Source organism: Scyliorhinus canicula, chromosome 10 (genome assembly GCF_902713615.1).
Source record: "Scyliorhinus canicula chromosome 10, sScyCan1.1, whole genome shotgun sequence".
Taxonomy (NCBI): domain Eukaryota; kingdom Metazoa; phylum Chordata; class Chondrichthyes; order Carcharhiniformes; family Scyliorhinidae; genus Scyliorhinus; species Scyliorhinus canicula.
Window position 1 is genome coordinate 76,715,344 of NC_052155.1, and position 12,876 is coordinate 76,728,219.

Genomic DNA, 12,876 nt, shown 5'->3' on the forward strand with positions numbered 1-12,876 from the left:
CATTTGTGTTGACTCAGACAAAGCTATGCAATTTGCTGGGTGGTACACCACTTGACGTCCGGATCAATGCTCATCACTGGGAGTTGTTTCACCTTCTTGGCTGAAAGCATCGTATGTTTAGTGATGATGCCCACCCGGAATGGGGATGTGAGGCCCTCGGTGTCGGGATCCGGAACCATGTCGGAGTCGGAGTCTGCGACGGGTTGCTGTACTGACCGGACGTTCCTGCGCTGCGGCTGGGATCGCTGTCTGTTGGGCAGTTGAGCAGATCTGCACAGGGCTGCATAGTGGCCAAGCTTGCCACACTGGAGACAGCATCGAGATTTTGCGGGACATTGCCGCTTTAAATGGGCGGAGCCACAGTTGTTGCATGTCATGGCGCATGCACGGTGGGGTCGAACGATGTGCGCACCTGCGCAGTCCGGTCCTCGGCCTCGCTGTCCTCTCGGTCGTTGCGCGCATGTGCAGGAGCCGGGGAAAAGCGCGCAAAATGACCGCCCTCATCAAGACTCGCGCTCTGGAGCTGTTTTACGGTCTGCACTCGCTCCGCATCGTGGGGGCCTTGCCGCGCCATCTCTGCCGCCTTGATATGGGAGTACCTGTTGTTCGCGTACTCGTGTAGGACGCAGGTCTCGATGGCGATGGTGAGGGTGAGCTGCTTTACTTTAAAGAGCTGCTGGCGAAGGGGATTGGATTGGACCCCGAAAACGATCTGGTCGCGGATCATGGAGTCGGAAGTGGAGCCGTAGTTGCAGGACTGCGCGAGGATACGGAGATGGGTTAAGAAGGACTGAAAAGGTTCATCCTTACCCTGAAGCCTCTGCTGGAACACATGGCGTTCAAAGTTCTCGTTGACTTCGATGTCACAGTGGCTGTCAAACTTCAGCAGGACTGTTTTAAACATTGTCTTGTCCTCGCCTTCAGCAAAGGTGAGGGAGTTAAAGATGTGGATAGAATGGTCCTTGGCTGTAGAGAGGAAGAGAGCGATCTACCTGTCATCCGATGCGGCTTCGAGGTCGGTGGCTTCAAGATACAGCTGGAACTTTTGCTTAAAAATCTTCCAGTTTGCACCGAGGTTGCCGGCGATGCGGAGCTGCGAGGGAGGGCGGACGCTGTCCATGCTACCGGATGGCTGATCGCTGGCCAAAGGCAGACTATCTCAAGGTGTGTCCGTCAAACTCGAGCATGACTCACTGGTACCATGATGTGTTGGGTAAGCTGGGTCTGCGAGGACTGCGTTTACTGCAGCAGTGAGAGAGACAGGCTTCCAATACTTGAAAAAATATAACTCGATTTTATTGAACTCTCAACTACACTACATACTTTAACTGTGGGTTGACACTATGCTGAGTTGTCTGGAGACCTGAGGCTAACCTGACCAGACTATCTTACTACCACATGGTGTGTGTTCTAGTTGTTTCTCATGGGCTCTGACTGTCTCAGAGGCTGGATGCCAAGAGAGTGGGAAAACTAGTGCCCTCTGGCTTTATAGTGATCGTGTCCTGTCTGGTGATTGGCTGCTGTGTTCTGTGTGTTCATTGGTCATCCTGTGTGTCAAACACTGCCTGTCTGTGCACCATCATATACCTGTGTGTATATTATGACACCTTCGTTTTTAGAATTTTCACAAAAGCATGTAGATTTTTTTTTTTAACTCATAGTTTAATGACATCTGACAGCAATAGTTTTCATTATTTTTTTTTTCCGAGACAAAATCTCTATCTTGAGTAAGAATATCAAATCCTTCAATTAAAGTATTATTAAATATGTAGCTAATTATAACAATATAAGAATAAGTATAATAACATTTACAGGCAACCGGGCTCTAGAAGTATCATGAACGGAAACATCAATATTTGAGGAAAACTATTTTTAAAAATTTTGCTGCACTTAGATTGAAATAAATAATGTATAAGCAAGCATACTTGATTGACAAAATAACAGCCCAATTAACATGGCATTGATTTGGTTTAAGAGAGTCTTTTGCATGATCACTGCAAATGCAGAAATTGAAATTGACATGAATATCCACCCTTTAAAATTGTTTGAATTATATCAATTTAACAGACCAAGAAAATGGATCCTGTTTCACAATTGCTGACAGTGGGATGAATCATTTACCGACTGCATTATAAGTGAGAGGAAAATTCCATCAATGTTCGCATGTTTATCACTGAAACCATCTGATTTGAGACATACACTTGCAAGAATTATGCAAAATGATTTATCAGTCATTCTGTTATGCAAACAGAACACAAAAAATAGTAAATGTAATATTAACATGAGTAATTTACATTGAAAGTCAAGATTTACATGCAAAGGGCCATTTTTTTCATTAACTACCGGGCCCGAAATTCCAGTAGTTGTCAAGCCTGTACCATCTTCAACATCTCACTGTTCACCATCTACAATTTTTCGAGGGACATGTTTTTATGTGACGAGATGTGAATACATTTCCATTTCTTTCTTCAGATAGTAGTCTTCCCAGTGGTGCAGGGTGCGCACACGTTGCCTTACAGGTGCTGCATCTAAATTCAGAGACCATAAGCGGTCAACATGCAGCTGATGTGTGATCATACATTGTGCATCATAGAATTATAGAATGCTTGCAGCACAGAAGGCTATTTGATCCATCAAGAACAATTCAGCTAGTCCCACTACCTGGCTCTTTCCCCTTAACTCTGAAATGAGTTCCTTGTCAGAGAATTATCCAATTCTCTTTTCAGAGCTTGAATTGAACCTGCTTCCACCTTCCCCTCAAGCAGGCATCCAGATCCCAACCACGCACTGCGTCAAAAAGTTTCCTTCATGTTGGCATTGCTTCTTAATCAGTGTCCTCTGGTTCTCCATCCTTCCAACAATGCGAATGATTTCTCTCTAACCCTAATCCTAACCCTAACTCTAACTTTGGTCCACACCTCACGGTTTTCAGCACCTTTATCAAATCTCCTCTCCACTCTCCCTTCTTAAGGAGAACAAATCCAGCTTCTCCAGCCTATCCTCATGACTGAACTCCCTCATAGATTTCATAGAATTCACAGAAGGGCATTCAGCCCATCGAGTCTGCACCCTACATAAGCCCACGCCTTCACCCTATCCCCTTTATCCCCGTAACCCAGCAACCACGCCTATCCTTTTTGGACACAAAGGGCAATGTAGAATGGCCAATCCACCTAACCTGCACATCTTTGGACTGTGGGAGGAAACCGGAGCACCCAGAGGAAACCCACGCAGACACGGGGAGAACATACAGTTTCCACACAGACAGTGACCCAAGCCGGGAATCGAACCTGGGACCCTGGAGTTGTGAAGCAACTGTGCTAACCACTGTGCTACCATGCTGCCCAAGGTTCATCCCTGGAACCATTCTTGTAAATCATTTTTCCACCCTCTCTAAAATCTTTACATTCATTCTGAAGTGCAATGCACAGAATTGGACAGAATGTTCGAGTTGTAGCCAAACCAGTGCTTCAAAACATTCACGATAATTTCCTTGCTATTGGGCTCTATGTCTTGATTTATAACGCCCAAAATCCTATTTTCTATATTAACCATTTTCTTAACTTGCCCAGCCACTTTGAATGACTTGTACATGTATATTCCAAAATCTTTCTGTCCCTACACGCCCCTTTAGAATTGACCCTTTATTTTATATTGCCTCTCCTCATTTTCCTACTAAAATGTATCACTTGGGGGCCATGTGATGCAATCACAGAAATAGCACCATTTCCGTCGGCTCTGCCACCACTCATTCTTTAATCCTCCCATTTATCGTGCTTCCAAGGCCCATACTTATCTAATCCGAGAGTGAGAACTCAATATTGTGTCCCTGAAAGATTTCTGGCTAAGTGTTGGTGACAAAATCCCAAGTAATCCTAAGAAAATCATCGACAAAAGAGGGCATTCAGAAGCAACTGGAGTGGAGCTGACTCCTCCACATGGCGACTTGATCTCGAACGGGCTCTCCATCCGGCCCTCTCGAAGGCATTACAGCTGATGAATGCTAATATTATTAAAGTTAATTGATGATAAACTTGGCTATTGGCACAGAATATCAGTGCTCATGAGGTTGAACTGCAAAACACTAGTAAGAGGCTCGATGAAGCAGAGCAGAGAATCCTCACTGTCAGAACAGTAACTTCCTAACACTACTGCCTCATAGCGCCGAGGACCCGGGTTTGATCCTGACCCCGTGTCACTGTCCGTGTGGAGTGTGACAATATGTATATTGTAAGGATAATGAAGGGTTAACAATTTACTCTAACTGCATTCAACCACAAGATGGTGATCAAGCGTATACAAGTGGATCACGTGATACCCTTGATTCAGGAAGTAGGTGATTAGGTGGGATAGAGAATAGTCATATTTTCAGAAGATCTGTAGATAGAATGATAGTTCAGTTTATCTGTAGTCTGTTAAATCTCAGTGAGCAAGTCGAAACTATTTAATTGTAGTGTTAATAAATTAGCTTTGTTCAAAACATAGCTTGATGTTCTTTGTACTTCAAAGCCATCCTCATCTAGAAAACAAAGAACATCACATGATACCAGGAGTGGAAATAGTAAGGTACCAGGTCTGCTTGCTTAGATACATAGAAAGATTCAGCAAGAGAAGAGAAGTGTTTTAAAAATCTCCATGAAACAAAACTTGCAAAATTTCTACCAGACTCTGACTGTATCGATGATGTCGAAGAACTTCCCAGTTGAAGCGAGGTGGAACATCTGCAAACTCCACGGCAATTTCATTCTTCGGGGTAAAATAGACGTTAATTGGTGCAATTTGAAGCAGCAGTTTGAATATATTTTCCCTCGACCTAGAAGCGGCCAGTGACCATCGACAAATAGTGCTATTTCTAACAAAAAAAGTACAATAAAGTAATTGAAACGTTCGACAAGCACTGCCAGGTGCAACAAGTCAAAACGTTTGAATGAGTGCAAAAAGCAGCTGAAACACTTGACTGCTTCATTACGGATCTGAGATTTCCTAGACTCACTTCTGCGAGATCAGATAGTCTACGGAGTAAAAAGTGACAAACTACGGGAAAGGTTATTAAGACAGTCTGATTTGACGATCGAAGGCACAATCAGTATGTGTTGAGCAAGCGAATTTGCCAGAAATCAGTTCTCCAAAATGTTGGTCGGAGAAAGTGGCACCAAAAGTAACGTGGCCGACGCCATTAATGGTGTGGCGCATCTAAAAAAGAAACGTGCTCCAGATGGCAGCCATTTTGCACATGATGTCATGAGCGTCATGATGTATAAACGGTGTGGCAACACCCATCAGTAAAAAAATGCCCTGCATTTGGAAAAACCTGTGCAAAGTGTCACAAGTTAAACCATTATGCAACTCAGTGCAGATCGGGAACTAATTCACAGCAGTTAAAAAAGTTTAGTAAAGTGAACAAGGGAAGAGCTTAGAAAAAAATTACCATTAAAAGACATGCTAATCAAGCGATCAAACCTGACTCAGTGGAAGACTTGGAGGATTCTTTCTTTGTTGAAACAGTGGAAAGCACAGAGAAAGCACAACAGAAAATTTTGATTCGGAAATTTTAAAACAGATTTCCATCGTTCAAAATACTGATGATTGGATGATTCCTTTAATAATAAATGGAACCAATGTAAAGATTAAATTGAATACTGGAGTAAGAGCTAATCTCATTAATCAGACAGACATAGCCAAATTAAAAACGAAACCAGTTATTGATTAGAATGATTGTCAACTGTGGGAATATAATGGCTACTTAATAGTCGAGGTCAAAGAGAAAAAGATCCCGATTAAATTTGAGATTGTTGAGCCAAAGAGACCTACATTACTTGGTGTTCAGGCATATGAGATACTGCAGCTTATGAAACGCATTCACAGCTCGAACAGGATTTCATCCAATTGTAATGACAAGATTTAGGCCATTATTCAGAAATATCCTCAAGTCTTTCATGGTTTGGAAACATAACCATTTCAATATAAAATCCAGCAAAGAGCGAATAGCAGACCAGTAATTCATCCACCTAGGAGGGTACCAGCTCCTTTGAGGGAACGTTTAAAAGTGGAACTTAAGTGCATGCAGCAGTTGGGGATAATCACCAAAGTGGAAGAACCAACTGACTGGGTCAGTTCTATGGTTTGTGTGAAGAAAGCCAATGGTGAGCTGAGAATTTGTATAGATCCCAAGGATCTGAGTCAGTATATTAAGTGGGAACACTATCCAATTTCTAAAAGAGAGGAAATCACGAATGAATGTCAAATGCCAAAATCTTTACCAAGCTAGATGTATCCAGGGGCTTTTGGCAACTAAGGTTAGATGAAGCAAGTAAGAAACTCTGCACATTCAACACACAATAGGGGGGATACTGTTTCAATAGAATGCCTTTCGGGATCATTTCAGCTTCCAAAAGTTTTCATTGGGAACAGATGGTCAAAGGTACTGCAGGCATACGAGTGTATGTGGATGACATCATCATTTGGTCATCAATGAAGAGGAACATAATGCAATATGTAGATGCAATATGTCGATAGTCCAACTAGAGAAGGGGCAGTACTGGATCTGGTATTGGGGAATAAGCCTGGACATGTGGTTGAGGTTTCAGTAGGGGAACATTTTGGGAGTAGTGACCACAATTCCGTAAGTTTTAGGGTACTTTTGGACAGGGATGACGATAACTCTCGTGTTATGGTGCTAAACCGGGGACAGACAAATTACAATAACATTAGACAGGAATTGAAGAATTTGGATTGGGTGCGGCTGTTGAATCATAAATCATCATCGGACATTTGGGAGTCTTTCAAATGTCATGTGAGAGTACCTTTAAGAAATGGTGTTCAGCAAATAGCTGTCGTGAATGTACCTTTAAGAAAATGGTGTTGATCAAATAGCTGCAGTGATGTCAGAGTGTGGGTGGAGCTGGGCTGTCTGTCTGCTTTTACTTTTGATTTTGAACTGGCAGCTACAGTGTGTGTTTAGTTTCGTTTTCAGAGGTGGAGCTGCATCCAGCCAAATAAGGTGTAATTTTGATCTCTTTCTGTATGAAAAGAATGTCTTAAAATCACTTGCTGATTTACAAATGATAACTGCTCTCAGTAGAGAATTTAATCTGTTGTCTTTGTTAAAGAGGGTATTTGTCTATGGATGTTGCTCGGAAAGATTAAGGGTTACTTATAGAGTATTGGATTCTTTGGGGTAAGTATTTGAGTTGATAGTTGCTAAGATGTTTACTGTGTGTTTATAAAATGTTAACTGGATTCATATAGTAAACATTGTTTTGTTTTAAAAGTACTTCAGATCTCTGTTTGTGAGGTTTAATCAAAGGTCTTGCTAAAATCCATGTATATCTGACACAGTACCCCCATTGACCCCTCCCTGTTACCTCCTCAAAACTCTTCAATGAAGATTTGGCCTTCTGTAAGGTTTAGAGTTTTGAGGCATCCAGGGATGTGTGGGTTAGGTGAGGTAACAGGGTTGCAGGGGATAGGATGGGAGACTGGGTAGGGTGCTCCTTCAGAGGGTTGGTGCAGACTTGATGGACCGAATGGCCTTCTCTTCACTTTAGGGATTTTATGAAATTCTAGACCTCAGTTGTGAGACAATAAAAATGATTGCTGAGGAACAACCATGATGACAATATAATAGCAAATTGAATTTTGTCAATGGCATTTTATTAGTTTCCATGGGCCTATTATTATCAACACAATTATATTCAACTTATCGAGAATAATTATTTTTATCATGCAGCAATTACCTGTTATTATGGGATAATTATCATGGTTTGAAAAGAAAATGAGATACATGAGATACAAATCCATTGATCTGAAAATTTCCAGCAGCAAAATAAGGTGAAAATCTGCAGTGGGGAACATTGGTAGTTATACATTATAAAATTAAACAGAGCTGTAAAATATCACAGCAATAGGACTTATATACATCAAAAGACATAACTGCTGGAGGATTTGCAGTGAAAATTATTCTATCCCAAATATTTCTGCCAAGATTTTGTTATCAAGCTACCAGATCATAGGGGTAAATATTGTATCTGATTCTATTCATTCCAACCATTACGTTTGAGCATTCTAGATCCATGATAGTTACGAAATGCTTCCTTTTTTAAATTCATTTTTTTGGAATGTGGGTGTCACTGGCTAGGCCAGCATTTGTTGCCCATCCCTAATTGCCCTTGGGAAGGTGGTAATGAGCTGCCTTATTGAACCACTGGAGTTCATATGGTGTAGGTAGACCCACTGTGCTATTAGGGAGGGAATTCCAGGTTTTTGACCAGTGACAATGAAGGAAAGGCAATATATTTCGAAGTCAGGATGGTGAGTCACTTGGGGAGGAACCTCAGATGGTGGTGTTCCCATACATTTCCCACCCTTCTCCTTCTAGATGGCAGTGGTCATGGGTTTGGAAGGTGCTACCTGAGGAGTCTTGGTGAGTTCCTACAATGCATCTTGTAGATGGTGCAAACAGCTGCTGCTGTGCATCGGTGGGAGAGGGAGTAAATGTTTGTGGTCAAGCAGTCTGTTTTGTCCTGGACAGCACATCGACCTTCTTGAGTGTTGTTGGAGCTGCACTCATCCAGGCAAGTGGGAGTAATCCATCACACGCCTGACTTGTAGGTGGTGGACAGGCTTTGGGCATCAGGAGGTGAGTTATCCAGCGCAGGATTCCTAGCCTCTGACCTGCTCCTGCAGCCATAATATTTATATGATTTTGATAGGGGGAGATTCAGCAATGGCAATGCAATTGAATGTCAAGAGGTGATGACTTGATTCCCTCTTATTGCAGATGGACATTGCCTGGCACTTGTGTGCCATGAATGGTCTTGTTGCATTTGCATGTGGACTACTTCAGTGTCTGAGGAGTCATGTTTGGTGCTGAAGATTGTACAATAATCTGTGAACAGCCCCGCATCTGACCTTATGATGGAAGGAAGGTCATTAATTAAACAACTGAAAACAGTTGGGCCTGACAAACTCCTGTATTGATGTTCCGCGACTGACATGACTGACCTCCAACAACCACAACTATCCTCCCTTCTGCTTGGAATGACTCAAACCAATTGAGAGTTTTCCCCCTGATTCCCATTGACTCCAGTTTTGCTAGGACTCTTTGATGAGGGTGAGGTCCAGCATGTATTTCCCTCTTGTTGGTTCCTTCACTAACTGTCACAGACCCAGTCTAGCAGCTATCCTTTAGGACTTTGCCAGATCGGTCAATCGTGGTGCTAGCGAGGTACTCTTGGTGATAGGCATTGAAGTCCCCTATCCAGAGTAGATTCTCTGCCTTTGCCACACTCAGTGCTCCCGCCAAGTGTTGCTTAACATGAAGGAATATTGATTCATCAGCTGACTGTGGACAGTACATGGTAATCAGCAGGTTTCCTTGCCCAGATTGTTTTAATTTTCTGTTAAGTCACGATGTAAGAATTGTGAGTGAAGCTTAAGGCAGCTGTAGAAAACTTTGAAATTGGTCAGAAGAAAGCCTTCAAGAACCTGATAAGTAGCCAAAGACTTTCAGAGGGGAGAGAGAAGTAAAAGTAAACAGGGGAAGTTTCAGTTAAGAATTCAGTTCTATTGTGTGTTTTTCAAGTTTAAGGCATAAGTATTATGAAGTACAGTGTTACGTTAGCCGTTCTGGCTTGTCTTTTTAGATATAGTAAAGGTTGCTTTTGCCAAAACCATAACATTTTGAGATATGGCTCTTTCAGTTCATTACTGAGAGTTTGAATTTCTCTTTAAACTTTAATACTGTAGTCCCTACCCGGACCATAACACGAGTGACAGGTTGAGCCTACATATGTGAAGTTATGAATAACCTCTGAATCATATTGTCAATGCTGATATGGAAACATACTGGATAATAAAACTGGACCATAATATTGTCCTTCATGATGTTGGTGGTCAATCCAAACTCTTTATAGATATAAGAGAGTTTGTCCATCTGCCGCATAAGGTATTCCTTGGTATGAAATAGCGCAGCATTATCAGTATAGAGCAATTCTCCAAAGAGGACTCGGTGTACCTTAGTCTTGGATCTCAGGCAGGTAAGGCTGAACAGCTTTCCCTCAGTTTGCTATGTAAGTAGACACCCTCAGTAGATAAATTGAAGGCATATGGCAGGAGCAAAGAGCAATTTGTGCCAAAGAGTGTCAGCCAGAGGCAAAACTATTTGATCACACTGCGAGTTCAAAGGGTTCCAGTGTTGCTCCATTGTAGTTGGCCTTATCCATGATCCTGTAGACAGTTATCTGAAGAGAAAGAATGTGCAGAGTTATGCTGGGGAAACAGTTTTGTCCAGCATCTTAATAGACTGCCTCTTGGTAGATGCCGAGCTGTTCAAAACACAGAAGGGAAACTTGAAACAACTGCCCTCAAGTTTGTATTTGTAACTTGTACAGTATGAGAAGAGGTTTTGAAATTCAGGAATGATGGGTGCGATTTAAATACCACGTTGCTGTGCCGGTTAAAGAGTGGGAAAGACCAAAATTGAGGTGCAAATCAGTTTGCTTTCTAACCGGCCCGCTCTCGATGGCAAGTTCCGGATCACGCCCAGATAGAGAACATTTCATTGACCGAATTTGCAGTAATTTCCATCTCATGAAGTAAAATGTAACAGCCTCCTGGGAATTAACCAACTCTCCAGCGATAATTCACACGGGTTGTTTCGTACTCTTTTTTAAAAACGTGAAGCTGGCGCAATGGCTGCTAAAGGGAACTGAGGAGGTGAGTAGTCATTTCCATTTTCAGCATGCAGCTCAAGGGCACTGGAGCTGCTGTCACAGTGGTCCGGGGAAGGGGGATGTGGTACTTCTCAGGGGGGGGGGGGGGGGGGGTTGGGCTTGGTGGGAGGGCTGAAGTGTTCCAGGTCAGGGATTGCCCTTGGGCCAGGAGGGGATGGGGGTTGAGGAAATTTTCTTCCTTCAATCCATCTTTAAATATTGTGGATACCCATATCAGGCTGCTGCCTGTTCCTACCAAAATATTCCAGGACAGAGCCCTGTTCTTGATTATATGATGAAGGTCACTTTAACTCTCTTTGACTGTGAGAAGCCTCAAGTTTCACAGCTTAAGACAATTGTTAATAAGGAATTGGCCTTGTTAGTTGTGAGAGCACGTCACAACTCTTAAGTGGCTTACATGTGCCATGTCTCAGACGATGATTATTGTATCACATTTCAATCAAACTTTGAAGCCTGAATAGTTTGCCTGATCTCGAGAAGCATCAGCACCATAGAGGCAGCAGACAACAATCAAACATTAAGGAGCTGGGCTTCAGCACTGGGGATATCCTCGCGATGAAAGGGTGAGTGTGTGGGTCGAAGGAGGGCACCTGAGCACGGTCTCCCTAATGTTCCTGGCTGGGCTCTGGGGTCTAGGGGATTGAGCTGTGGCCGGGGGTGAGTGTGCAGAGCAAGGTTCTCCAGCACAACTGGCTCAGTGGATGGAATTCTGAGAGAAGGTGAGACACATAAGTGTGGTGGAGGCTTGAGATATTTGAGGGTCCCTGAGTGGAAGCCCCAACTGATTGTCAGTCTATCTTCTTCTCCAAAATGGATGGTGGTGTTGGTCCTGCAGAGGATGCCCTCGCGATGCTGGTGGGTGCGCAGGAGGCTAGACGCTGCAGAAGGCAGCAGCATCGACGCAGACTGGAGGTGGCACCCCATGTATTGCATCACGGGTCGGCCGCTCATCAGTTCGAGGAGGAACCCAGAGGATGAAGCCAGCGATGGCCCAATGTGCACAGGCGGCGTTGGTCTTTCGTGGCAATGACAGACAGCATGTGGCACAGGAGACTCCGTCTCAACAAAGAGACACAGCGACACCTGTGCCATGTCCTCGCAGGCTTGGCACCCCATGGAAAAGAAGGACATCGCTGGATATGAAGGTCACCGAAACCCTGAACGTTTATGCAACCGGGTCATTCCAGGGCTCGAGCAGGGACCTGTGCGGCATATGACAAGCTGCAGCCCACAAGTGCATCCGTGAGGTCATGGATGCCCTGTTGACCCGGGCAGCTGACTATATTAACTTTGAGCTGGACCAAGCCCACTAAGATGCCCGGGCAGCATGAATCTCTGCCATTGCCGGGATGCCCCAGATCCAGGGTGTAATGAATGGCACATATGTCACTTTGCACGCTTTGGGGCATCAGGTAGTGCCCTTCATTAACAGGAAGGGGTTCCACTCCCTGAATGTTCAACTTGTGTGCAACCACCCCCTCCAGATCATGCACTTTTTTGCACGCTTCCCAGAGAGTGTGCATGACAGCCACATCCTGAGACACTCGGAGATCCCCAACATCTTCACGGACCATTCCAGGATGACGGGTTGGCTCTTGTGGATAAGAGGTACCCGCTGAGATCCTGGCTGATGATGCCAGAGCAGAGGCCGGAGACCGATACAGAGACCTGATATAACAAGGCCCATGTTGCCACCAATGTTGTCATTGAGCAGTGCACCGGAGCCAAAATAGGAGCTGGAGCGAGTAGGACAGGCGGCAGCGAGGGACAAGCATGCCTGAAGAACCAGGGAGGCCCTCATCCTCGCCCAATTCTCATAGGATGAGGCTTTGTCCGTCAGCTCACTCCCCTCACCCCCGTTATCCCCTCTTTCATCCCATTCTTCTCCTTTTCCCCCCCCCATTCCCCTCCTTCCCCCCCCCCCCCACCCATTCACCAACCCTCCCACCCTTTATCGGACCACCCTGTTCCACTCTCCAAGGGTCTGTGTAACAGCAGTCCATGGTGATGGGACTGTGTTGGCACTGTCAGAGGGTCAATATACAAGACAGGAGAGTGATGATAACTCACTGTGAGGAAATGTCTGGTGCTCCTCAACTTCTGCTAAGGTCTGACTCCTGCCTTTCTGTTGACAGCGCGCTCA